This window comes from Ovis aries, chromosome 18, assembly GCF_016772045.2.
Source record: "Ovis aries strain OAR_USU_Benz2616 breed Rambouillet chromosome 18, ARS-UI_Ramb_v3.0, whole genome shotgun sequence".
Lineage (NCBI taxonomy): Eukaryota > Metazoa > Chordata > Mammalia > Artiodactyla > Bovidae > Ovis > Ovis aries.
Genome location: NC_056071.1, coordinates 1,811,716 through 1,835,176, shown reverse-complemented (window position 1 = coordinate 1,835,176; position 23,461 = coordinate 1,811,716). Strand labels below are relative to the sequence as shown.

The 23,461-nt window shown below is 38.6% G+C and overlaps 1 non-coding gene across 1 annotated transcript; it reads right to left on the bottom strand.

Annotated features, from left to right (window-relative positions):
- Nucleotides 1-6,158: 6,158 nt before the first annotated feature.
- Nucleotides 6,159-6,265, bottom strand: LOC114109270 (U6 spliceosomal RNA). The gene has a single exon (XR_003585944.1). It is a non-coding gene; the product is annotated as a U6 spliceosomal RNA (small nuclear RNA).
- Nucleotides 6,266-23,461: the final 17,196 nt, after the last annotated feature.

Sequence of the window (23,461 nt, the reverse complement as noted above, 5' to 3'; positions counted from 1 at the left end):
TTACTGGGTCATAAGGCAGTTCTATTTCCAGTTTTTTAAGAAATCTCCACACTGTTCTCCATAGTGGCTGTACTAGTTTGCATTCCCACCAAAAGTGTAAGAGTGTTCCCTTTTCTCCACATCCTCCCAGCATTTATTGCTTGTAGACTTTTTGGATAGCAGCCATTCTGACTGGCATGAAATGGTACTTCATTGTGGTTTTGATTTGCATTTCTCCAATACTGAGTGATGTTGAGCATCTTTTCATGTGTTTGTTAGCCATCTGTATGTCTTCTTTGAAGAAATGTCTGTTTAGTTATTTGGCCAATTTTTTTGAATGGGTCATTTATTTTTCTGGGAATTGCACTGCAGGAGCTGCTTGTATATTTTTGAGATTAATTTTTTGTCCATTGCTTCGTTTTCTATTATTTTCTTCCATTTTGAAGGCTGTCTTCTCACCTTGCTTATTTCACCTCACATATTTCCTTCATTGTACAAAACTTTTTAAGTTTAATTAGGTCTCATTTGTTTATTTTTGCTTTTATTTCTGTTACTGTGGGAGGTCGGTCATAGAGGATCCTCTGTGATTTATGTCAGAGAGTGTTTTGCCTATGTTTTCCTCTAGGAGTTTTATAGTTTCTGGTCTTATATTTAGATCTTTAATCCATTATGAGTTGATTTTTGTATATGGTGTTTGAAAGTATTCTAGTTTCATTCTTTTACAAGTGGTTGACCAGTTTTCCCAGCACCACTTGTTGAAGAGATTGTCTTTTCTCCATTGTATATTCTTGCCTCCTTTGTCAAAGATAAGGTGTCCATAGGTGTATGGATTTATCTCTGGGCTTTCTATTTTGTTCCATTGATCTATATTTCAGTCTTTGTGCCAGTATCATACTATCTTGATGACTGTAGCTTTGTAGTACAGTCTGAAGTCAGGCAGGTTGATTCCTCCAGTTCCATCCTTCTTTCTAAAGATTGCTTTGGCTATTAGAGGATTTTTGTATTTCCATACAAATTGTGAAATTATTTGTTCTAATTCTCTGAAAACTACTGTTTGTAGCTTGATAGGGATTGCATTGGCTCTATAGATTGCTTTGGGTAGTATACTCATTTTCACTATATTGATTCTTCTAATTCATGAACATGGTATATTTCTCCATCCTTTTGTGAGTTTTTTTATTTTATTTCTTTCATCAGCGTTTTATAGTTCTCTATATATAGGTCTTTTGTTTCTTTAGGTAGATTTATTCCTAAGTATTTTATCCTTTTCATTATAATGGTAAATGGAATTGTTTCCTTAATTTCTCTTTTTGTTTTCTCAATGCTAGTGTATAGGAATGCAAGGGATGTCTGTGTGTTAATTTTACATCCTGCATCTTTACTATATTAATTGATTAGCTCTAGTAATTTTCTGGTGGAGTCTTTAGGGTTTTCTATGTGGAGGATCATGTCATCTGCAAACAGTGAGAGCTTTACTTCTTCTTTTCCAAAAATTTTAAAAAATTGTTTTTCTTCTCTGATTGCTGTGGCTAAAACTTCCAAAACTATGTTGAATAGTAGTGGTGAGAGTGGGCACCCTCATCTTTTTCCTGACTTTGGGGGAAATGCTTTCAATTTTTCACCATTGAGGATAATGTTTGCTGTGGGCTTATCATATATGGCTTTTATTACGTTGAGGTATGTTCCTTCTATTCCTGCTTTCTGGGAGGGGGGTGGTTATCATAAATAGATATTTAATTTTGTCAAATGCTTTCTCCTCCTTGTCTGTTGAGATAATCATAGGGTTTTTTCTTCCAATTTGTTAATGTGGTGTATCACATTGATTGATTTGTGAATGTTGAATAATTCTTGCATGCCTGGGATAAAGCCCACTTGGTCATGAGTATGATCTTTTTAATATGTTGTTGGATTCTGTTTGCTAGAATTTTGTTAAGGATTTTTGCATCTATGTTCATCAGTGATATTGACCTGTAGTTTTATTTTTTTAGGCATCTTTGTCAGGTTTCGGTATTAGGGTGATGGTGGCCTCATAGAATGAGTTTGGAAGTTTACCTTCCTCTGCAATTTTCTGGAAGAGTTTGAGTAGGCTAGGTGTTAGCTCTTCTCTAAATTTTTGGTAGAATTCAGCTATGAAGCTGTCTGGTCCTGGGCTTTTGTTTGCTGGAATATTTCTGATTACAGTTTCGATTTCTATGCTTCTGATGGGTCTGTTAAGATTTTTTGTTTTTTCCTGGTTCAGTTTTGGAAAGTTGTACTTTTCTAAGAATTTGCCCATTTCTTCCAAGTTGTCCATTTTATTGGCATATAATTGCTGATAGTTGTCTCTTATGATACTTTGTATTTCTGTGTTGTCAGTTGTGATTTCTCCATTTTCATTTCTAATTTTTTTGATTTGATTCCTCTCCCCTTGTTTCTTGATGAATCTGGCTAATGGTTTGTCTATTTTATTTATCTTCTAAAAGAACTCACTTTTAGCTTTGTTGATTTTCACTATGATCTCCTTTATTTCTTTTTCATATATTTCTGCTCTAATTTTTATGATTTCTTTCCTTCTACTAACCCTGGGGTTCTTAATTTCTTCCTTTTCTAGTTGCTTTAGGTGTAGAGTTAGGTTATTTATTTGATTTTTCTCCTGTTTCTTGAGGTAGGCTTGTATTGCTATGAACCTTCCCCTTAGCACTGCTTTTACTGAATCCCGTAGGTTTGCGGTTGTTGTGTTTTCATTTTCATTCGTTTCTATGCATATTTTGATTTTTTTATTTCTTCTGTGATTTGTTGATTATTCAGAAGTGTGTTGTTTAGCCTTCAAATGTTTGTATTTTTAATAGTTTTTTTTTCCTATAGTTTACATCTAATCTTTCCATATTGTGATCAGAAAAGATGCTTGGAATGATTTCAATTTTTGAATTTACCAAGGCTAGATTTATGGCCCAGAATGTGATCTATCCTTGAGAAGGTTCTGTGTGCACTTGAGAAAAAGGTGAAATTCATTGTTTTGGGGTGAAATGTCCTATAGATATCAATTAGGTCTAATTGTTCTATTGTATCATTTAAAGTTTGTGTTTCCTTCCTAATTTTCTGTTCAGTTGATCTATCCCTAGGTGTGAGTGGGGTATTAAAGTCTCCCACTATTATTGTGTTACTGTTCATTTCCCCTTTCATACTTGTTAGCATTTGCCTTGCATATTGTGGTGCTTCTATGTTGGGTGTATATATATTTATAATTGTTATATCTTCTTCTTGGATTGATTCTTGATCATTATGTAGTGTCCTTCTTTGTCTTTTTCCACAGCCTTTATTTCAAAGTCTATTTTATCTGCTATGAGTACTGCTACTCCTGCTTTCTTTTGGTCTCTGCATGGAATATCTTTTTCCAGCCCTTCACTTTCAGTCTGTATGTGTCCCTTATTTTGAGGTAGGTCTCTTGTAAACAGCATATATAAAGGTCTTGTTTTTTTATCCATTCAGCCAGTCTTTGTCTTTTGGTTGGCGCATTCAACCCATCTATATTTAAGGTGATTATTGCCATTTACATTGTTGTTTTGGGTTTGAGTTTACAAACCTTTTCTGTTTCCTGTCTAGAAAAGATCCTTTAGTATTTTTTTAAAAGCTGGTTTGATGGTGCTGAATTCTCTCAGCTTTTGCTTATCTGTAAAGCTTTTGATTTCTTCTTCGTATTTGAATAAGATCCTTGCTGGGTACCATAATACGGGCTGTAGGTTTTTCTCTTTCATCACTTTAAGTATGTCCTGCCATGCCCTTCCAGCCTAAAGATTTTCTATTGAAAGATCAGCTGTTATCCTTATGGGAATCCCCTTGTGTGTTATTTGTTGTTTTTCCCTTGCTGCTTTTAACATTTGTTCTTTGTGTTTGATCTTCACTAATTTGATTAATATATGTCTTGGGGTGTTTCACCTTGGGTTTATCCTGTTTGGGACTCTCTGGGTTTCTTGGACCTGGGTGGCTATTTCCCTCCTCATTGTAGGGAATTTTTCAACTATTATCTGCTCAAGTATTTTCCCATGGCCTTTCTTTTTGTCTTCTTCTTCTGGGACTCCTATGATTCACATGTGGGCCATTTGACATTGTCCCAGAAGACTCTGAGGTTGTCCTAATTTCTTAGTTCTTTTTTCTTTTTTTCTCTGTGCTTCATTTATTTCCACCATTCTATCTTTCACCTTGCTTATCCTATCTTCTGCCTCAGTTATTCTACTGTTGGTTCCCTCCAGAGTGCTTTTGGTCTCAGTTATTGCATTATTCATTATTGGTTGACTCTTTTTTATTTCTTCTAGGTCCCTGTTAAACATTTCTTGCATCTTCTCAATCCTTGTCTCTATTTATCTGTAACTCCATTTTGTTTTCAAGATTTTGGATCATTTTTGCTATCATTATTCTGAATTCTTTTCCAGGTAGACTCCCTATATCCTCCTCTTTTGTTTGGTTTGATGGGCATTTATCATGTTCCTTTACCAGCTGAATATTTCCCTGCCTTTTCATCTTGTTTAGATTTATGTGTTTGGGGTGGCCTCTCTGTATGCTGGAAGTTTGTGCTTCCTCTTTATTGTGGCGATTCCTCCCTGTGGGTGGGGTTGGACCAGTGGCTTGTCAAGGTTTCCTGGTTAGGTAAGTTTGTGTTGGAGTTCTGGTGGGTGGAGCTGGATCTCTTCTCTCTGGAGTGCAATGAAGTGTCCAGTAGTGAGTTGTGAGGTGTCTGTGGGTTTGGTGTGACTTCTGGCTGCCTGCATTTTAATGCTTAAGGTTATGGTCCTGTGTTGTTGGACAATTAGCTTGCTATGTCTTGCTCTGAAACTTGCTGGCTCTTGGGTGGAGTTTGGTTTCAGTGTAGGTATGGAGGCTTTTGGATGAGCTCTTGTCAATTAATGTTCCCTGGAGTAAGGAGTTTTCTGGTGTTCTCAAGTTTTGGATTTAAGCCTCCTGCCTCTTGCTTTCTGTCTTATTCTTACAGTAGCCTCAAGACTTCTCCATCCATACCGCATTCCTTTTGAAGAGAATAGGCTGCCTTTCTGGGTGCCTGGTGTCCTCTGCCAGTGTTCAGAAGTTGTTTTGTGGAATTTGCTCAAATGATCTTTTGATGAGTTTGTGGGGGAGAAAGTGGTCTCCCTGTCCTATTCCTCTGCTATCTTAGGACTGCCCCCAAATGTTGAGTTTTAAGTCAGCTTTTTCACTCTCCTCTTTCGTCTTCAGCAAGAGGCTCTTTAGTTTCTCTTCACTTTCTGCACTTTCTCTTCACTTTCACTTTAGCATTCTAGTAATGCTACCATCTGCATATCTGAGGTTGTTGATATTTCTACCATCAATCTTGATTCCAACTTGTGATTCATCTGGCCTGGCATTTCGTATGATGTACTCTGCAAGTAAGTTAAATAAATAAGGTGGCAAAATACAACCTTGTCACACTCCCTTCCCAAGTTTGAATCAGTCCTTTGTTCCATGTTCTGCACTTTTGAAGGATAATTTTGCAGGATGCAGGATTGGTGACGTCATTTCTCTGATGGATCTGAAAAGAGTTGTTGAACTTTTTAAATTTATTCCGTTCTTCCCTTCCTGTTGGGCTTTCCTAGTGGCTCAGCAGTAAAAAAAAAAAAAAAAAAAAAAACACCTGAAATTCAGGAGAAGATCCCCTGGCGGAGGGCATGGAAACCCACTCCAGTATTCTTGCCAAGAAAATCCCATGGACAGAGGAGACTGGCAGGCTACCATCCATGAGGTCACTAAGAGTCGGACATGACTAAAGCAACTGAGCGTGCACACATTTCTTGTTGTCAGAATAGATTGGTGACTTCTAAGCTCCTTACACAGAAGTTCCATGTGGTTTTTAAAATGCTGTTTTTCTCTCATAAAAACAATTTAATGATAGTTGACTCAGTTCACAAATCTGTCCTCCTAAATGTGCAGAAATATTCCTTGGACAGCCTAACCCAAAGAGTGGGCACTGACTAAACTGAATGGGTCAGAATCCCCACCCTAGGGATTAAGTCAGAGAAAGTCACTCTCCCCCTATCTCTCACCTCCTAGTCAAGGGTCAAAACAAAAATTCATCTCCAGTGATTTTTTTTTAACTTTTTATTTTTACTTTATTTCACTTTATAATACTGTATTGGTTTTGCCATACATTGACATGAATCCACCACGGGTGTACATGCGATCCCAAACATGAAAAAAATATGGAACGCTTCACGAATTTGTGTATCATCCTTGCGCAGGGGCCATGCTAATCTTCTCTGTATCGTTCCAATTTTAGTATATGTGCTGCCGAAGCAAGCACTCCAGTGATTTTTTTAAATGAATTAATAATTTTTTTAAAAAAAAAGAAAGAAAGAAAAAGAGATGCAGGATAGATTTAGGATGATTTTCCTGTTCTTAGGTCAGTGCAAGCCTTCACCCCAGCTCTACATCCTTATAACAGATTAACCTTTTCTACTCAGCTTCTCCAAGAAAATTTCTGTTTCTTACAACCAATAAGTCAAATTCAGTGAGTTTGAATCTATCCATAAATTAAAGTGGGCATGAATATCACATTTCCATATTGCTAAGCTAGTGGAAAAGTCATCCACTATCTGGGTAGCTCCAAGGTCCAGGGTCTTCCCTAGCCCCAGACAGTGGGAAAGAGCCAGCTGCCAAGACCAGAGGATCCAGGATAGCCACACGCACAACCCCAGGAGCACCAACTGTCTGAAGTCAATGGGACAATGGCAGTTGTGAACACAGATTGCGTGGCCATCAAATGAACTGCTCTGGAGAGAAAGCAAGAAGACTGTTTCCCAGAAGAAAAATCATTTCCAGAAGGAAATCAGAGGGCTTTGTCCAACTGGGATCTGAGTAATCCTGAGGGTAAGGGAGTGCAGTTGCCCTCGGTTTTGCTGAATCTGCAGAAATAAGGGATATATCATGGCAAGTCACATGCAAGAAGAGAATTCTAGTGAACTACAGGGGACTTACAGCATCTTGAAGAGCAAAGGTTTAGAAAAATATTGTTGCAAAGAGACCACAGAGTAAAACCTCTCAATCCCAATGCTCTAGGCACTGTTTCTCCTCTCTCGGGTCAGATGTGATCAGCCAGGGAAGGGGATGAGGAAGAGGTCAGTACATGGTGACACCACTGTGCAGGCTGTGGGGTCTGTTCCCATCCAGCCTCAGCCCAAGGTGTGGACACTTACTTTAAACATTCATTAGTGTTTGGTTAACCAGCAGTATTTCCTCCCTCCGTTTCAACAGGCAGAGGGGCCTTTAGGCATCAAAAATGCTGGGAGGCTCTTTTCATTTTCATGAGAGCTTCACACTGATTGAGTAGGTCACTCTTGGTGTCTTGGTAGTAGACTCACAGAAAAAAGCACATGTTAGTACTTCATGCCTTTTTAATGCTGGATAATTTCCATTGTGGGGATATACCCCATTTTTAAAAACCTATTCATCATTTGATATACATGTGGTTGTTTCCAACTTTTTTTTTTTAGTTCTTGTGTTATTTTCATTATTTTTATTTTTTATTTTTACTTTATTTTACTTTACAATACTGTATTTTTTATTGCTATTAATAACACTCTTTTGAACATTAATGTAACATTTTGTAGACATATGTTTACATATGTAGACATATGTTTTTATTTTTTACTTGTCATTTTTCTTGTGTACATATCTGAGAGTAAAATTGGAAGGTCACATGGAAATTCTATGATTATTTTGAGGAATTACCAAATTGTTTTCTGTACTATTTTAAATTGCAGCAACAATGTTTGATTCCAGTTTCTCGTCATCCTTGCCAATACTTGCTATGGTTTTCTTCTTTTATTTTAGGCAACTTAATGGGACTAAAAAGCCTCCTGATGAAAGTGAAACAGGAGAGAGAAAAAGTTGGCTTAAAGCTCAACATTCAGAAAATGAAGATCACGGCATCTGGTCCCATCACTTCATGGGAAATAGATGGGGAAACAGTGGAAACAGTGTCAGACTTTATTTTGGGGGGCTCCAAAATACTGCAGATGGTGATTACAGCCATGAAATTAGACGATGCTTACTCCTTGGAAGGAAAGTTACGACCAACCTAGATAGCATATTCAAAAGCAGAGACATTACTTTGCCAACAAAGGTCTGTCTAGTCAAGGCTATGGTTTTTCCAGTAGTCATTGTATGGATGCCAGAGCTGGACTGTGAAGAAAGCTGAGCTCCAAAGAATTGATGCTTTTGAACTGTGGTGTTGGAGAAGACTCTTGAGAGTCCCTTGGACTGCAAGGAGATCCAACCAGTCCATTGTAAAGGAGATCAGTCCTGGGTGTTCTTTAGGACTGATGTTGAAGCTAAAACTCCAATACTTTGGCCACCTCATGCGAAGAGTTGACTCATTGGGAAAGACCCTGATGCTGGGAGGGATTGGGGGCAGGAGGAGAAGGGGACGACAGAGGATGAGATGGCTGGATGGCATCACCGACTTGATGGACATGAGCTTGAGTGAAATCTGGGATTTGGTGATGGACAGGGAGGCCTGGCTTGCTGCAATTCATGGAGTCGCAAAGAGTCGGACATGACTGGGCAACTGAACTGAACTGAACTGAACTGAATGGGACAATCTCATTGTGAACTTGATTTGCATTTCCCTAATGAATAATGATTAATATTGTTGAGAATAGTTTCATGTTTTTATTGGCAATGCATATATCTTCTCTAGGCTTCCTTAGTGGCTCAGTGGTAAAGAATCAACCTGCCAATGCAAGAGACACAGGTTCGATCCCTGATTTGGGAAGATCCCCTAGAGAAGGAAATGGCAACCCACTACAGTGTTCTTGCCTGGGAAATCCCATGGACAGAAAAGTCTGGTGAGCTACCATCCATGTGGTCACAAAGAGTTGGGCATGATTTAGTGACTGAACAACAACATATCTTCTTTGGAGAAATGTCTATTCAAATCCTTTATCCATTAAAAAAGAAATTGGATTGGCTTCTTACTGCAAATTGTAAGATTTCTTTGTATATTCTGGACACAAAATCATTAACAGACATACAATTTACAAATATAGTCTCTCATTCTGTGGGTAATATTTTCATTTCTTGATGATATCCTTTGAAACATTAAACACAAAAGTTTTATTTTCATGAAGTTCAAATTAAATTAGTATTTATCCATGTCATTTGTGAATTGAAATTGTTTTATGTTGTCCTGTATACTCTGGACACACTTACTTCTCTTTCTTTTTTAAATTATAAGATAACTTTGCATGCTGTTTCTTAAAATGTAGCTGATGTACAATATTATGTAAATTAAAGGTATACAATATAGTGATTCACAGTTTTTAAAGGTTGCACACTATTCGTGGTCATTATAAAATATTGGCTATATTTCCTGTATTGTACAACTTGTAGTTTATTTTATACATAATAATTTGCATTTCTTAATCCCCTAGCCCTATATTTCCCCCCCCCCACTTCCTTACCCCATTGGTAATCACTAATTTGCTCTCTATATCTGTGAATCTGCTTCTTTTTTTATTATATTTACAAGTGTGTTTTATTTTTTAAATTCCATATATCACAAATACTGGGACAGTATTTGTCTTTCTCTGTCTGCCTTACATCACTTAGTATAATACCCTCCAAGTCTTTCTATGTTGTTGCAAATGGCAAAATTTCATCTTTTTATGACTCACTAGTATTCCATTGTGTATATATACTACATTTTCTTTATCCAGCATGTTGTGGACACCTAGGTTGCTTCCATATCTTGACAACTGTAAATAAAGCTGCTATGGAAACTGATATACAGGTACTGCTATACATAAAATAGGGACTTCCCTTATAGCTCAGTCCATAAAGAATCCACCTGCAATGCAGGTTCAATTCCTAGGTCAGGAAGATCCCCTGGAGAAGCAGATAGCAACCGATTTCAGTAGTGCCTGGGGAATCCCATGGACAGAGGAGCCTGGCAGGTTACAGTCCATGGGGTTGCAAAAGTTGGACAGGACTTAGTGAGTAAACCACCATATATAAAATAAATCACTAACAAGAACCTGCTGGATAGCACAGGGAACTCTACTCAATACTCTGTAATGGTCTATATAAGAAAATAATCTTAAAAAGAGTGGAGACATGTATACGTATAACTGATTCACTTTGCTGTACACTTGAGACTAACACAGCTTTGTAAATCAACTATACTCCAATAAAAATTGTTTTTTCAGTTCCTATGAACACTTGGATGCATGTATCTTTTTGAATTGGTGTTTTTGTTTTTTCAGATATATACCCAAGGGTAGAACTGCTGGGTCATATGGGTCTCTTTCTTCAATAATTGCTGAGGGCAACACCGCCAGTACAATGCTGAATAGCAGTGGTGAGATTAAACATCTTTGTCTTGCGCATGATCTCAACTGGAAGGCGTTCAGTCTTTCTGGTAGCTGTGGGGTTTTCATAGGTTCCTTGATTAGTTAGAGGAGTTTGCATTCTATTCTTTGTTGAAAGTTTTTTCAAGAAAGGATGTTGAATTTTATCCAATGCTTTTTCTGTGTCTATTCAAATGATTGTGTGGGGTTTTGTCCTTTATTCTATCAATGTAATATGCTAATTAATTTTTAAATTTTAAACCAACATTACATTCTGGGGAAAAATCCCACTTAGTCACAGTGCATAATCCTTTTAATCTATTGGTGGATCCAGATTGATAGAATTTTTCGAGAACTTTTGTGTCAATATTCTTGTGATGTCTTTATTTGGTTTTAGTATCTGGTTAATAATTGTCCTTTTAGGATGAGTGGGAAAGGTTGTGTTTTTTTGTCTTTATTTATTTTTGAATAGTTTGTGAAGGAAAGGCAGTATTTTTTGCATATTTGCTATAATTCACCAGTAAAGCCATCTAGGCCTTGAATTTTCCACGTAGAAAATTTTTAAATGACTAGTTCAACATTTTTACTTTTTAATAGGCCTATTTACATTTTTTATTTATTCCTGAGTCAGTTTTGGTATATTGTGTCTTTCTAGGAATTTGTCTGTCTCATCTAGTTTATCTTATTTATTGGCATGTAGTTTTCATAGTGTTCCTTTATAATGATTCTTATTTCTGTAAGTTTGTTTCCCTATTATAAAACTTGAGTCTTCTCTCCTGTCTCTTGCTCAGTCTAGCTGATGGTTTTCAAACTGGGTCTATCTGTTTCATGGCGTTGTTCAAGTGCTCTACTCTCTTGTTGATCATCTCTCTACTTGTTCTGACCATTATTGAATGTGATACTGCAAAAGAAGCCTCAAACTATTGTTGGATATCTGTTTCTTCATTCTATTCTGTAAACCTTGCTTGTACTTTAAGAGTTTTTTTGATTGTGGTCTGTTATATATTTGCATGTATAGTTAGTATTTGTGTGTCTTATTGAGGGATTAACACTTTGTCAGCATAAAATATTCTTCTTTGTCTTTAGTAACAAGTTTTGTCTTAAAGTCTATTTTGCCTGTTGTTGGTATAGATACTCCAGCACTATTTCAATTATTGCCTGATTACTATTTTGACCGTATACATATTTCCACCTTTTCATTTTCAATCTGTTAGACATTTGAGTTTGAAGTTTCTCCTGTAGACAGAATAGGGTTAGATTGTGGGCTTGTAAATTTTTCTTCCAGGCTTTCCTTTTTGCTTGGAGTGTTTAATTCATTTTTATTTCATGTAATTACTGAAAGGATCACAACAAACTGTGGAAAATTCTTCAAGAGATGGGGATATCAGATCAGCTGACCTGCCTCCTGAGAAATCTGTATGCAGGTCAAGAAGAAACAGTTAGAACTGGGCATGGAACAACAGACTGGTTCCAAATTGGGAAAGGAGTACGTCAAGCCTGTATATTGTCATCTTGATTATTTAACTTCAATCTCAGAATACATCATGAGAAATGTTGAGCTGGATGAAGCGCAAACTGGAATCAAGATTTCTGGGAGAAATATCAATAACCTCTGATATGGAGATAGCATCACCCTTATGGCAGAAAGCGAAGAAGAACTAAAGAGCCCTTTAATGAAAGTGAGAGAGGAGAATGAAAAAGTTGGCTTAAAGTTCAACATTCAGAAAATTAAGATCAAGGCATCTGGTCCCATCACTTCATGGCAAATAGATGGGGAAACATTGGAAACAGTGACAGAATTTTTTTTAGGGAGGCTCCAAAATCACTGCAGATGGTGACTGCAGCCATGAAATTAAAAGATGCTTGCTTCTTGGAAGAAAAGTTATGACCAACCTAGATAGCATATTCAAAAGCAGTGATATTACTTTGCCAACAACGGTCCATCTAGTCAAAAGTATGGTTTTTCCAGTGGTCATGTATGCATGTGAGAGTTGGACTGTGAGAAAGCTGAACGCTGAAGAATTGATGCTTTTGAACTGTGGTGTTGGAGAAGATTCTTGAGAGTCCCTTGGACTGCAAGGAAATCCAACCAGTTCATCCTAAAGAAAATCAGTCCTGAATATTCATTGGAAGGACTGATGCTGAAGCTGAAACTCCAATACCTTGGCCACCTGATTTGAAAAACTGACTCATTTGAAAAGACTCTGATGCTGGGAAAGATTGAAGGTGGGAGGAGAAGGGTTCAACAGAAGATCAGATGGTTGAATGGATACCACTGCCTCAATGGACATGAATTTGAATAAGCTCCGGGAATTGGTGATGGGCAGGGAAGCCTGGCATGCTGCAGTCCATGGGGATGGACACGGCTGAGAGACTGCACTGAACTGACTGAAAGGGTAAGATTTATGTCTGCCATTTTGCTCTTTGTTTTCTATGTTTTATGTGGGCTTTGTTCCTGTACTCTTTCATTACTGCCTTCTTTTATATTAATATGTATATATTTTCTAATGTGCCATCTAAATCGCCTTGTTGTTCTTTTCACTGCATATATTTTAGTTATTTTTAAGTGATTAATGATCTGATACTTCAAAACAAACTCATTCAGATGAATATCAACCTAATTTCAATAGCGTGCAAAAGTTTGCCCCATTATAGTCTCACTCTCTCTCTCTTTTTTCATTATTATCATATAAATTACATTTTTACCTTATAATCTCATCAATACAGTTTTATAATTGTTGCTTTATGATATTTTCTTCTAAATTAGGTGGGGAAATGAGTGTTGTAAATTCACATGGATTCAAGTTACTATCAAGTGTTTCTTAATTTTAGCTGAAAGACTCCTTATTTCTTAGAGAGCAAATCTGCTAGTGATGAACTCTCTTAGTATTTGTTTACACATGGTTTCCTTAATTTCTCCTTGGGTTTTGGAAATACTTTTGCTGTATGTGGAATTCTTGATTGACAGTCTTTTTCTTTCAGCACTTTGATATGTCACTTCACTGTCTTGGTTTCTTACTGAGTCTGTCATTAAACTTATTGAGGATCACTTGTATGTGATGACCAATGCGTTCTCTTGGCAAAACTCTACTAGCCTTTGCCCTGCTTCATTCTGTACTCCAAGGCCAAATTTGCCTGTTACTCCAGGTGTTTCTTGACTTCCTACTTATGCATTCCAATCCCGTATAATGAAAAAGACATCTTTTTGAGGGTGCTAGTTCTAAAAGGTCTTGTAGGTCTTCATAGAACTGTTCAACTTCAGTTTCTTCAATGTTACTGATTGGGACATAGACTTGGATTATGATGTTGAATGGTTTGCCTTGAAAATGAACAGAGATCATTCTGTCATTTTTGAGATTGCATCCAAGTACTGTATTTCAGACTCTTTTGTTGACTATGATGGCTACTACATTTCTTCTAAGGGATTCTTGCCCACAGTAGTAAATATAATGGTCATCTGAGTTAAATTCACCCATTCCAGTCCATTTTAGTTCACTGATTCCTAAAATGTTGGCTTTCACTATCACCATTCCCTGTTTGGCCACTTCCAATTTGCCTTGATTCATGGACTTAAGATTCCAGCTTCCTGTGCAATATTGCTCCTTACAGCATTGGACTTTGCTTCTGTCACCAGTCACATCCACAACTGGGTATTGGTTTTGCCTTGGCTCCATCCCTTCTTTCTTTCTGGAGTTATTTCTCCACTGATCTACAGTAGCATATTGGGCACCTACTGACTTGGGGAGTTCATCTTTCAGTGTACTATCTTTTTGCCTTTTCATGTTGTTTGTGGGGTTCTCAAGCCAAGAATACTGAAGTGGTTTGCCATTCCCTTCTCCAGTGGACCACAGTTTGTCAGAACTCTCCACCATGACCCGTCCATCTTGTGTGGCCCTACATGATATGGCTTAGTTTCATTGAGTTAGACGAGGCTGTGGTCCATGCGATTAGACTGGTTAGTTTTCTGTGATTGTGGTTTCAGTCTCTCTGCCCTCTGATGCCCTCTCTTGGTGTCTACCATCTTATTGGGGTTTCTCTTACCTTGGATGTGGAAAGTTCATTCCTGAAGTGTTCATTGGAAGGACTGATGTTGAAGCTAAAACTCCAATGTTTTGGCCATCTGATGTGAAGAGCTGACTCATTTGAAAATACCCTAATGCTGGGAAAGATTGAGGGCAGAAGGAGCAGGGGACGACAGAGGATGAGATGTTTGGACGGCATCACCAACTCAGTGGACATGAGTTTGGGTAACTCCGGGAGTTGGTGATGGACAGGGAGGCCTTGCATGCTGCAGTCCATGGGATTGCAAAGAGTTGGACACGACTGAGCGACTGAACTGAACTGAACTGTATGTGATGCATCATTTTTCTCTGTCTCAAAAATTCTCTTTGTCTTTTAACAGCTTGACTACAATAAGTATCAGTGCAGTTCAGTCGCTCAATCATGTCTGACTCTTTGTGACCCCGTGAAATGAAGCACGCCAGGCCTCCCTGTCCATCACCAACTCCCAGATTTCACTCAAACTCATGTCTATTGAGTCGATGATGCCATCCAGCCATCTCATCCTCTGTCGCCCCCTTCTCCTCCAGCCTCCAATCCCTCCCAGCATCAGGGTCTTTTCCAATGAGTCAGCTCTTCGCATGAGGTGGCCAAAGAATTGGAGTTTCAGCTTTAGCATCAGTCCTTCCAAAGAACAGCCAGGACTGATCTCCTTTAGAATGGACTGGTTGGATCTCCTTGCAGTCCAAGGGACTCTCAAGAGTCTTCTCCAACACCACAGTTCAAAAGCATCAATTCTTCAGTACTCAGCTTTCTTCACAGTCCAACTGTCACATCCATACATGACTACTGGAAAAATCATAGCCTTGACTAGACGGACCTTTGTTGGCAAAGTAATGTCTCTGCTTTTGAATATAATATCTAGGTTTGTCATAACTTTCCTTTTAAGGAATAAGCGTCTTTTAATTTCATGGCTGCAATCACCATCTTCAGTGATTTTGGAGCTCCCCCCCACCCCCGGCAATTAAATATGTATAGGTATGTATAGGTATCAATATGTATAGGTATCAATTTATTTCCATTTATCTAATTTGATATTTAGGGTATATCCATAAGCGCTTTTCATTAGAATTTGTAAGTCTTTGACCATCATTTTTTTCAGATATTTCTTTTACCTTTTTTCCTTGGTTCATTCCATCTGGGACTCCTATTGTGAACATGTTGGTAGTCCTTTATGGTTCCTACAGATTTCCGCAGCTCTGTTCATTTTCTTTTCTATTGTCTTACTTTTACTCAAACTGGGTGACTTTAGTTGCCCTATTTTTCAAGTTTATTGATTCTTTCTCCTGTCACCTTAAACCTGAAGTTGAATTTCTCTAAGAAATTTTTTCATTTCAATTTTTTATGAATTAAAAAGTGTATGTATTTTTAAGCTACAGAACTTCAATTTAATCCTTTGTTTTATAATTTCTATTTCTTTATTAAGATAGAAATTTGGTGAGACATTGTTCTCATACTTTCTTTTCATTCTTCAAACATGCTTCTTCCATTTTTTTTTTTTTTTTTAGCATATCTGTAATCGCTGCTTTAAAGATTTTGCTTAGTAAGTTCAGCATTGGGGCTTCCTCAGAGCAGTTTCTATTGACTGTTTTAGTCATGTATGGGTCATACTTTCTTATTTCCTAACATGATTTTGAAACTTTTTGTTTTGAATTGATAATTTAAAATAACACAATGTGGTAACTTTAAAAATCATATTCTTTCCTCTCATGTGCCAAATTTATTATTTTTGCTGTTTGTTGTGGCTCTTCATTAATTTAGTGACTTCATGAAAATATTCTGTAAATTCTGTATTCCTTGTAGTATGCAAGGAATATTGTATGCAAAATGTCGTATATGCAGGCGTGTGTGTGTGTGTGTGTGTGTGTGTGTGTGTGTGTGTGTGTGTGTTGGGGAATGTCTTCTTTCAAAGTCTGGCAGTTTGCAACTCTTCCTTAGCCTTCACTGAAAGATCTCAAGGTCTTTCTTGAGCATGCACACATGCTTTCACATGTGTGCACATTTTGGATCCCCTAGAAGAGAGTTTTTTAAGACCCCTGTGACATCTTTACCTTTGTGACCTTGATCTTCCTTTTAAGTTTTGGCCAGGTTCTTTTTGTCCCAATTTGTACTGCAGTGTTGGGTAGTTGCAATGTTAAATACATGCTGCTGTTTGTTTTTGACAAATGCCTTGAGAATAGGGCTTTCCCATGGAATAGAGCTCCAAGTCAGGTCAAATAACAATAATACTCTGAGAAATGGAAGTTTTCCAGGAAACTGTAAGATAAATGATACAGTGATATTACTCTGAGGATGGGACTTTTTAAGGAGCTCCAAACCTAGTATAATCATAAGGGATTTGATTTAGGTCATACCTGAATGGTCTAGTGGGTTTTCCCACTTTCTTCAATTTATGCACAATTGCACTCATCTCACATACTAGTAAAGTAATGCTCAAAATTCTCTAAGCCTGGCTTCAGCAATACGTGAACTGTGAAATTACAGATGTTCAAGCTGGTTTTAGAAAAGGCAGAGGAACCAGAGATCAAATTACCAACATCTGCTGGATCAACAAGAAAGCAAGAAAAACATCTATTTCTGCTTTACTGACTATGCCAAAACCTTCGAGTGTGTGGATCACAGTAAACTGTGGAAAATTCTGAAGAGATGGGAATACTAGACCACCTGACCTGCCTCTTGAGAAACCTGTATGCAGGTCAGGAAGCAACAGTTAGAACTGGACATGGAACAGCAGACTGGTTCCAAATAGGAAAAGGAGTACATCAAGGCTGTATATTGTCACCCTGCTTATTTAACTTCTATGCAGAGTACATCATGAGAAACGCTGGGCTGGAAGAAACACAGGCTGGAATCAAGATTGCCGGGAAAAAATATCAATAACCTCAGATATGCAGATGACACCACCCTTATGGCAGAAAGTGAAGAGGAACTAAAAAGCTTCTTGATGAAAGCAAAAGAGGAGCATGAAAAAGTTGGCTTAAAGCTCAACATTCAGAAAACAAAGATCATGGCATCTGGTCCCATCATTTCATGGGAAATAGATGGGGAAACAGTGGAAAAAGTGTCAGACTTTGTTTTTTGGGGCTCCAAAATCACTGCAGATGGTGATTGCAGCCATGAAATTAAAAGACGTTTACTCCTTGGAAGGAAACTTATGACCAACCTAAATACCATATTCAAAAGCAGAGACATTACTTTGCCAACAAAGGTCCGTCTAGTCAGGGCTATGGTTTCTCCAGTGGTCATGTGTGGATGTGAGATTTGAACTGTGAAGAAAGCTGAGTGCCAAAGAATTGATGCTTTTGAACTGTGGTGTTGGAGAAGACTCTTGAGAGTCCCTTGGACTGCAAGGAGATCCAACCAGTCCATTCTAAAGGAGATCAGCCCTGGGTGTTCTTTGGAAAGACTGATGCTAAAGCTGAAACTCCAATACTTGGCCACCTCAGGTGAAGAGTTGACTCATTGGAAAAGACTCTGATGCTGGGAAGGATTGTGGAAAGGAGGAGAAGGGGACGACACAGGATGAGATGGCTGGATGGCATCACCTACTTGATGGACATGAGTTTGAGTGAACTCGGGGATTTGGTGATGGACATGGAGGCCGGCACGCTGCAGTTCATGGGGTTACAAAGAGTCAGACACGACTGAGCGACTGAACTGAAACCTCATATCCCTCCTTCAGTAGCTGCAAGGTTACTGGCTTTGACAGCTACTGTGGTTGTAAGGCAGCTGGTTTTCACATTTACTGCCCAGCTATGTGGTGGGAGATAGGTTTAGCTTACATCACAAAATGTAAAGCCCTGCTGCTCTTATACATTTTCAGCAGTTTTTCCTGCATAAATCCTCAGTTTAATGCAAAACTCTGGTTAATTTCAAGAGTTCTTTTAAAGGTTGATTTTGACAATTTTTGTCAGTGTGCTCATCACTTTTTTGGAGAGATACATTTGCAAAACTCCTCACGTTAACCACTCCAGAAGTAAAATTTTATTATTTGGTAAACTGTAAAAGAATAGACCCACAAAGAGCATATGTTTTACTTAATAGAAGTTTATTGAGTGGCTAATATTTGCTGGGCACTGGGTTAGGTCCTAGAGACTTAAATGTGGGAAAGAAATAACACTTGCTCTCAGATGTTCACCATTTACAAAGAAAATGGACATATGGATGGAGATAAATGAGCTGAGGAGTTCTGAAGGGCCTCTCTATCAGGACTAAAGGAGCAGTAGTCTGGCTAGGGAATGGAGTAAAGGGACTAACAAGTCCACTCTATCTCCATTTTGTGCAAGCTAGAGAATAAGAACTAGTCTTTTGGGACACTGTGAGTCAATTTGCCTATGGAACTTTGCGCACATTTTTAAAAATTTTTTCATTTTATTTCTCTTTATTTCCATCTAGAGGATAACAAAATTCTTCAAATTAAAAAGTTTACAATATACCTTGATCAGAACAGTAGAAAAGAACCAGTAGGTGCATAAAAAAGAATTTATTTCATTGCTAGACTTAGAGAAGACAGAAACCTCAAGAATAAAGAGTGGGTGGCAACAGCTGTAGAATAAAGATAGAAAAGGAGAAAAGATAATGGGTTTAAAGCTATGTAATGTAGAAAATAGTGCTTTGGTTTCAGCCATGTTGGGGGGTTTACTCCAGGAATTACAGGCCAAGGTACCTATGGTTCTCTGATTTAGAGGTCCATGTGTCATCTGATTTCATTTTGAAGTGATTTCACTTTCACCAATTCAACATTGTAAAAAGATGTGTTTCTTTTGTCACAATTTGACGGAAAGTATATCTGCATTATCATAAAAAGACCAGGCTATCCTTTCCTCAGTACAAATTACATTAGGGGCAATTACAGAATGTCCTGAGGCCAGTTTAATCTAATAAACACCACCTAACAATAACACAAATGCTGTGGGTTTACCTAAGTGTTCGTAGAGGAAACTTGATTTCTCTCCTCTGGGATGTATCCAGTTTCCCTACCTATGGCCTTGTTTATACCTGGAGGCTGTACTTGTGGTCTTGTACAAGCTGAACTGATCCCATTACTGACCTGTGTTGATCCCAAAATAAACTATAAGATGGAGACAAAATTTTGCAGAAGCATGACAAAGAAATTCAAATGCTATGGGAGGAAAAAGTTGGGAGATAAACACAAAGCCAGAGTCAAGGCTGGAGGCCACCCTGGGGGTAGTACCTTAGTCTATTTAGGTCACTATAACAAAATATCAGACCTCAGATGGCTTATAAGCAATTAAAATTTCTGGAGTTCCAGAGGCTAGAAATCTAAGATCAGGGCGCTCGTACAGTCTGGTTCTGGTCTTGCACATATGTTTCTTGCTGTGTCCTCACATGGTAGAAAGGAAGGGAGTTCCCTTGGGCCTTTTTTGTAAGGACATTAAGGTCACAATTAACATAAATCCTTCATGACCTAATATCCTCTCCAAAGTCCCCACATCTTAATACCACCTTATTGGGCTTTTGGAATTAACATGTAAATTGGGGCGGGGGGAAATACACTTAGATGATAGCAGGTAGAGACAGAAATAAAACTTTCCTTGAAAATAGCATCATTCTTCCATTTTCAGACTGGAAAGCACACTATATTGCAAATGTCTTCATAGACCCCTCAGGGACTCTAATACAGATGTTGACAGGTGGTTATGGGATCTTATTTATCTAGAGCAAAACTTCATTTCTTATTTTAAACTAAAGAACAGAAGATAAATTAATAAAATGTTTAATTTATGTAATATTTAAGAGGCATGGTTTTATGTATTTCTAATACCCTCCAGGGCTATCAAGATTTTCCTCTTCTCTCAATTTTTTCTTTAAGCAAAATTCACTGCAGAATAAGCCAGGTGACGCGGTGGTGACAAACAATGCCCTAGATCTGCACAGATCACACACAAAGGTTCCTGCTCATTTACATCACTATCACATGTCCTCCCAGCCCTGCGGGGGCTCTGCTCTGAGCTGTCATCATCTCCACTCTGGGACGTGGGCTGATGGAACAGCTGCCATCTGAAACATCATCAGTGATCACGACAGGGAAGAGTATGAAGCAAGCTCCTCCTGGCTCTCAAAGCTTCCGCCTGTAAGTGACATTCATCATTCCTGCTTGCTTCTCATTAAGTAGGTGAGTCACAGGGCTAAGCTGAATCTCAAAGCAGCCCTGGATGTTGTGGAACAACATACAGCCAGTCTACCACACACACCGTTACAGTCTGTCCTGTGCCACATGTACTGGGGCTTCAGCTGTACAACTACAGCCAGACGTGGCTTTTCTCACAGGTTTACAGCCAGGGAAATAGAAACAAGAGACCCCATTCTGCAGAGACGTGCCTGCAAACCTGGTGAGTGGGCAGAACCAGAAGAGGCTGCCATCACGGCAAGTGGCCCCACCCAGGAAGCTCTTTTGTCCTCATATGCCTGCGCCCCATCCTCTCCTCCAAGACAGGTGGCGGCCCAAGCTGAGTCCTATTCCACTCCCTCAGACATCACTAAGATGGAGTGGGAGTCCCAGCACCAGCAGATACATCAAGGGACCAAAGATTAAAATATAAGTGATTTGGAACCACAGGTTGGAAAAGTAAGCCAGAACTTGAATGCTAAACCTAGACAGGGTGACTGCCTCCTAAAATTAGTTTTTAATAGGACTCTGAGTCTCCTAACACTATAGATAAAGTGTCCAAAGTACAATAAGAAAAAGTCACCTGTCAGGCCAAGAACTAGGAAAATCACAACTTGAGTGACAAATGACAATGAACTGACATTAACACTAAAAATGAGTAAGATGTTGGAATCATCCAATAAGGATTTTTAAATAGTTGTTATAAAAATGCTTCAAAAATAAATAACAAAAGCAATTACAAAAATTAGCAGATAAAAAGGAATTATAAAACAGAAACAAATAAAAATTTGAAAACTTAAAAATATAATTGCAGAAAAATTTTTTAAAACTCACGTGTGTGTGCCTGTGTGTGTTCAGTCGTGTCCGACTCTTGGTGACCCATGGGTTGTAGCCCACCAGGCTCTTCTGTCTATGAGATTTTCTAGACAAGAATACTGGAGTGGGTAGCTATTTCCTATTCCAGGGGATCTTCCTGATCCAGGGACTGAACCCACATATCTTGCATCTCCAGCACTGGCAGGCAGATTCTTTACCACTGCACCTCCTCAAAAGCCCTTTCTGTCTTTGGGGTACCAGAAAAAGAGGAGAAAGAAAGTGGAGTTGAAAGAGCAAATGAAGAAGTAATAACTAAAAATTTCCCAAATTTATTGACACATACAAACCTCATGGAGGGAGGAGCCTGGTAGGCTGCAGTCCATGGGGTCGCGAAGTCGGACACGACTGAGCGACTTCACTTTCACTTTTCACTTTCATGCATTGGAGAAGGAAATGGCAACCCACTCCAGTGTTCTTGCCTGGAGAATCCCAGGGATGGGGAGAGCCTGGTGGGCTGCCATCTATGGGGTCGCACAGAGTCAGACACAACTGAAGTGACTTAGCAGCAGCTCAAACCTCCAGACTCAAGAAGCTGAGTGGATCACAAACAGGACCATTTGTAAGGAACCCATGTAGAAGAAAAAGGGAAAAAAATATCTTGAAAGAAGCTAAAGAGAAATGATGTATTGTTATCTGGAGGGAAAATTATACAAATGATAGTCGAGTCTCCTGAAATCAGTTCAATTCATTCGCTCAGTCATGTCTGACTCTGCAACTCCATGGACTGCAGCACACCAGGCTTCCCTGTCCATCAGCAACTCCTAGAGCTTGCTCAAACTCATGTCCATTGAGTCAGTGATGCAATCTAACCATCTCATTCTCTGTTGTCCCCTTCTCCTCCTCCTTTCAAACTTTCCTAGCATCAGGGTCTTTTCCAAGGAGTCAGTTCTTCAAATCAGGTGGCCAAAGTATTGGAGTTTCAGCTTCAGCGTCAGTCCTTCCAATGAATATTCAGGGTTGATTTCCTTTAGGATTGACTGGTTGGATCTCCTTGCAGTCCAGGGGACTCTCAAGAGTCTTCTCCAATACCACAGCTAAAAAGCATCAGTTCTTCAGAGCTCAACTTTATGGTCCAACTTTCACACCCATAATGACTGCTGGAAAAACCATAGCTTTGACTATATGAACCTTTGTTGGTAAATTAATGTCTCTGCGTTTTAATATGCTGTCTTTGTTGGTCATAGTTTTTCTTCCAAAGAGTGTGTGTCTTTTAATTTCATGACCTGCAGTCACCGTCTGCAGTGATTTTGGAGCCCAAGAAAATAAAGTCTGTCACTGTTTCCATTGTTTCTCCTTCTATTTGCCATGAAGTGATGGGACCAGATGACATGATCTTTGTTTTTAGAATGCTGAGTTTTAAGCGAGCTTTTTCACTCTCCTCTTTCACTTTCATCAAGAGGCTTTTTAGTTCCTCTTCACTTTCTGTCATCTGCATATCTGAGGTTATTGATATTTCTCCTGGCAATCTTGATTCCAGCCTGTGCTTCATCCAGTCTGCCATTTCACATGATGTACTCTGCATGTACGTTAAATAAGCAGGATGACAATATATAGCCTTGACGTACTCCTTTTTCTATTTGGAACCAGTATGTTGTTCCATGTCCAGTTCTACTTTTACTTTTTGACCTGCGTAGGTTTCTCAGGAGGCAGGAAAGGTGGTCTGGTATTCAATCTCTTGAAGAATTTTCCAGTTTGTTGTGACACACACAGTCAAAAGCTTAGGCACAGTCAATGAAGCAGAGGTAGATGTTTTACTGGAATTCTCTTGCTTTTGCTATGATCCAGCATATGTTCACAATTTGATCTCTGGTTCCTCCACCTTTCCTAAATCCAGCTTGAACATCTAGAAGTTCTTGGTTCACAGACTGTTGAAGCCTCACTTGGAGAATTTTGAACACTACTTTGCTAGCATGTGAGATGAGTGTAATTGTGCGGTAGTTTGAACATTCTTTGGCATTGCCTCTCTTTGGGATTGGAATGAAAACTGACCTTTTCCAGTCCTGTGGCCACTGCTGAGTTTTCCAAATTTGCTGGCATATTGAGTGCAGCACTTTCACAGCGTCATCTTTTAGGATTCGAAATAGCT